General features: G+C 36.0%; 1 long non-coding RNA gene across 1 annotated transcript in view; it reads right to left on the reverse strand.

The window, feature by feature from the left end:
• Window positions 1–1762, reverse strand: part of LOC138370411 (uncharacterized) — a 5466-nt gene extending 3704 nt beyond the window's left edge. Inside the window, exons 1-2 of the long non-coding RNA XR_011230133.1 lie at window positions 1646–1762; window positions 843–949 (exon numbers count right to left, since the gene is read on the reverse strand). This is a non-coding gene — a long non-coding RNA (uncharacterized lncRNA). The remainder of the gene's footprint in view (window positions 1–842; window positions 950–1645) is intronic.
• Between the last annotated feature and the right edge of the window lie 3653 nt (window positions 1763–5415).

Raw genomic sequence — 5415 nt, forward strand, 5'->3', positions numbered from 1 at the left:
AATCGTCAGTTGTATCCTCTGATTTTTGTCTGTAGGGATAACGTTTCTATTAACAATATCTTTCAGGACCCTTTCCTCCGTTTTATGAGCTGTGGAAAAGAAGTTCCTGTAAAATAGTCTAATAGGGGGTATAGGTGTTGTGTTAGTTGTCTCTTCAGAGGTTGCATGGCTTTTCACTTTCCTTCTTATGATGTCTTCGATGAAACCATTGGAGAAGCCGTTATTGACTAGGACCTGCCTTACCCTACAGAGTTCTTCGTCGACTTGCTTCCATTCTGAGCTGTGGCTGACACAGCTCAGCTCAGCCACAGCTCAGAATGGAAGCAAGTCGACGAAGAACTCTGTAGGGTAAGGCAGGTCCTAGTCAATAAGCCAGAACGCACTTTTCAGCCTACTATGCAAGGCCCGATTTGCCTAATAAGCCAAGTTTTCATGAATAATATATTTTCTCTATTTTTTTTCTTATGAAATGATAAAGCTATCCATTTCATTATGTATGAGGTCAATTCTTTTTTTATTGGAGTTAAAATTAATATAGATATATGACCGAACCTAACCATCCCTACCTAACCTATCTTTATAGGTTAGTTTAGGTAACTGAAAATGTTAGGTTAGGTAGTCGAAAAAACATTAATTCATGAAAACTTGGCTTATTAGGCAAATCGGGCCTTGCATAGTAGGCTGAGATGTGCGTTCTGGCTCCTAGGTACGACACATTATATATATATTTATATATATATATATATATATATATATATATATATATATATATATATATATATATATATATATATATATATCGGACAATTAGTAAAAAAAAAAAAAAAATTAAATTATTTTACCTTGTACCTAGATCCACCAGGCCTGTTTGGTGCATGTTTCAGTACTTCAGAAATCTGGAAGGTCACATCCTCCTCCTCAACTTGTGGATGTGCGTTGATAGATGATTCTGTAAAATTAAGTTATTTATATAATAATAAATTCAGTATAACAATAATATTCTGTAAAATTAAAAGTAATTTATACATCAATCAGACAAAACTCTCCAGAGATGGTGATACACAACATATAAAGGACAAGTTTCAGAACAAAATATGCATTTAGGAATAAGGTTTTGTACATGTAGGTAGCACATGAGAAAATAAGTGGAAGGTGATCAAGTTTATATTAACATGTTAATGGCTTTGTTAAGGCTTTGCAAGAATGAAAAAATATTAATAATATAATATCACCTACCAATTAATTGTACATCATTTATAAGTCAATTATTTGCATTATTATTATTCAATACTAATGATATAAAAATGCATTTTGTAGTCTACTATTTATGCAAGTATTAAGCACAGGATCATGAAATAAACTGCAAAATACTGTAATGGATAAACCAATTAAGTTTACATTTTCCTATAGCTAAGTCAGTCAGTTCTATTAGCAGCAGAGAACAATTATGCCCAACCTCTAAAAAATGAAACAATCTTAAGAGCAAGTGATAGAAATATAATCATTTATGCTTGGGAAAATATTATGGAATGGTTCCAAATATGAAAAATATTAAGTTTTTTGGTTAAAAATTTTTAACTTAAAATTTAAATTTTTAAGTAAATTTTAAACTTTAAAAAAATTATTTAATTTTTTGGTTACTTACTTAAAATAACATTATATAGTTCTTGTTTTTGTAGAAATGCCAATTTCTTCTTTTGCCCTTCCAGACTGTATAGTGACCACAGGCCGTTTGTTCATATCTTCATTATTCTTCGAACCGTGGTTGCACAATCAGACCCACGTACACTGGTTAAAACCATCACCTAAAAGCAACAACAAAAATGTAGTACACTGACGAATTTTGAATATATATATATATATATATATATATATATATATATATATATATATATATATATATATATATATATATATATATATATGTATGCCATATACATATATATGCTATGTTGTATGCTACAACTTGGCTGATAATAAAGCCATTCACAACTGCAGGCCTAATAAAAAAAGGAGGTGGCATAGCAATATCTTACAAAGATACCTTCATCTGCAATAGTGTCATTAGTAATAGAGACGACTATTGTGAATATACCTTTGCCAAGTTCTCCAGTAAATCCCTTAAATCCTCCTTGACTATAAGTGCCATCTATAGATTTCCCAATACCAACATAGCTTCATTCACAGATAACGTAAGGAATCTTATCATAAATAACAATCTCAACAAAAATCAAACCAACTTAGTGGTTTGTAATGGTGAACAAAACATGCAGATACTGTACTTATATATAACCTGTGAATAGAGTGTAATAACAGCAAAACTATTTGTTTATTGTTTTATGACCATAATAATTGAATCACTAATATGATTCACTAATATATAATCCTAATAATAATCACTAATATATAATCCATTGAGCATGCTGCATCTCTTTCAGTCTCTTTGCAATTTGAACAAGAGGGCTTTTAATTGATCGAACCATATTCTTAAAGTAAAGTAAATGAGATGTATTCCATATTTTGCAAAATATACGATGAAGGCACACAAACATTCATACCAAAACTGAAGGGCAGGATTTATGAGGAGACATTAGAGGCATTAAATATTCCAAAACTAAAAGACAGAAGGAAAAGAGATATGGCTGAAGTATGTTGACCAGACCACACACTAGAAATTGAAGGGACGACGACGTTTCGGTCCATCCTGGACCATTCTCAAGTCGATTGTGAGAATCGACTTGAGAATGGTCCAGGACGGACCGAAACGTCGTCGTCCCTTCAATTTCTAGTGTGTGGTCTGGTCAACATACCAAATATACTACACATACACAATACTAGGATGCACAATAAACTACCCTACCCAGGCTGAGTATGGTGTGTACAATAAATGATTAGCTAAAAGATAAGAATGAGTTTGTATAAATGGGGTTAAATCAGAGTGGGAAAATGTAAGTGGAGTTCCTCAAAACTCTGTCCTGGGACCTCTGTAATTCATAATATATACAAATAATTTAGACTCAGGTTTGATCAGCAATATTTGAAAATTTCCAGATGATACAAAAGGGATTTTTTTCTGGATTCAGGATTATTTTTTTTATGGCTGAGAACATGTTTTCAGCAATAAAAGAAATACAGTATTGCTGGAACAACCATCGACACCTTCAAGAGAAAACCTGAACATCTTCAAGAAGTGCTGGACAAACAAGGCTGTGGTGGATATGTGGGCCTGAGGGGCCTGTCCAAGCAACAGCCTGTTGGATCAAGCTCTCACATGTCAAGCCTGGCCTTGGAAGGGCTTGGTGAGTAGAACAACTACCAGAACCCTATAATGCATGTATCAAGCAGATAACTAGGTTGTAGAGGATAGATAACATAGTGATTATAAGAAAACTAAAAACTCACTGGAAGCAATATAAATTACAAGAGTTGATACTCAACTTCTTTCCATTGTACCTCCCGTGTGTCAGCTTATCACTCTACTGCTAATATCACGGTATTGCAGAATATCTGTCTCTACATTGCCAAGGTGTCCAGGCAGTGAGCACCACATAATGCAGTGCAGTCCTGTAAGAATAAGCACAGTAAGTATGGGCATGGAGGGGTGCAGCAGTGGCTTGTGAAGGGCTGGAGAGTAAATGGACAAAGCAGACAGATAAGATGGCAATATATAAGGGGAAAAAATTAAAAAGCTAGGATATAAAACTAATTGAGATCAAAAGCATAAATTACTAAAGTAGGGGAAAAAATAACAAATGACTTCATAAAAAAATTATCCAATTGCCAACAGTAACTTGGTAGTACGAGTCTAAGTCTAAGAAACAAAAAAAATTTAAATGCTGTTATCTGCAATGAAACAATACATACCATTGCACGTACCGAAACATTGATGAATGTAATAAATAGAGAACTATTTGCTGAATGTCCCATAAATGGATTTAAACTATTTTACACAAAGAGGGGGAGAAGCCATGTATGTTAGGGAATATTTGAAATGTAGTCTCGAAAAGTACACAACTGTGATAGTAAAATTAGGTCACATGGAGGAGTGGGTCTGTATACTATGGAAGACCTTGTATGCTCGGAGCTCCTTAACATTACAAATGAGGTGGTAGAGGTATTGGGATTAAAAATAGAGAAAATAAATTTAGTGATTATTCTAATATACAAACCGCCAGATGCAACGGCCGAGGAATTCACAGAACAGATAAACAAAATGGAGAACTCGATACCTCATATTATCTTCCTAGGTGACTTCAACTTGCCTAGTCTAAGATGGAGAATAGCAAACAATAATATTATACCAGGAAATTTATCGAGACCTAACCACTCAGCTTCCTGGCAATACGTTAGTAATGAATAAATATGATATATTTACTCATTATAATGTTGGTGCTGAATGTACAACACGAAAAAACAATTTTAATCTGAAAAAGTATCTTTTTATAAAGAAATTAGACGAAAATAAAGAGCTGGTGACGCCAAATCAAGTCGACGATCCAAGCGTCGGTTAGGTTAAGTTAGGTCAACCTAACCTAACATATTATATTTATTCATTACTAACGTATTGCCAGGAAGCTTTGTGAAGCTTGTGTAGCTTGTGGTAGCTTGTGGTAATTAAACGGACCCTCATTTTAACAGAAACTTGGCTAAGTAAAGACTATACCCAACTCTACAACTTAGCTGGTTATAAAGGCATTCATAATTGCAGGCCTAGTAAAAAAGGAGGTGTTATACCAAAACAGATGCAGAACTAGGAAACAGGATTTCTTCAACAGAAATTTTGAAATTGTTCACAATTTTTGTTAGACCAAAGTTGGAGTATGCAGCAGTTGTATGGTGCCCATATCTTAGAAAGCATATCAACAAACTGGAAACGGTGCAGAGACATGCCACTAAGTGGCATTAACTAAATGCCATTAAATATGCCAAATATACTACATAAATATACATACTACACATGCACAATAATTGTCCAGGGCCATCAACACACCTCCAGGGCCACCAACACACCTCCAGGGCCACCAACACACCTCCAGGGCCATCAACACACCTCCAGCTAGGGCCACCAACACACCTCCAGGGCCATCAACACGCCTCCAGGGCCATCAACACAACACCACCATCAACACACCTCCAGCCAGGGCCACCAACACACCTCTAGGGCCACCAACACACCTCCAGGGCCACCAACACACCTCCAGGGCCATCAACACACCTCCAGCTAGGGCCACCAACACACCTCCAGGGCCATCAACACACCTCCAGCCAGGGCCACCAACACACCTCCAGGGCCACCAACACACCTCCAGGGCCATCAACACACCTCCAGCTAGGGCCACCAACACACCTCCAGGGCCATCAACACACCTCCAGCTAGGGCCATCAACACAACACCACCATCAACACACCTCCAGC

This window comes from Procambarus clarkii, chromosome 32 (assembly GCF_040958095.1).
Source record: "Procambarus clarkii isolate CNS0578487 chromosome 32, FALCON_Pclarkii_2.0, whole genome shotgun sequence".
Classification (NCBI taxonomy): domain Eukaryota; kingdom Metazoa; phylum Arthropoda; class Malacostraca; order Decapoda; family Cambaridae; genus Procambarus; species Procambarus clarkii.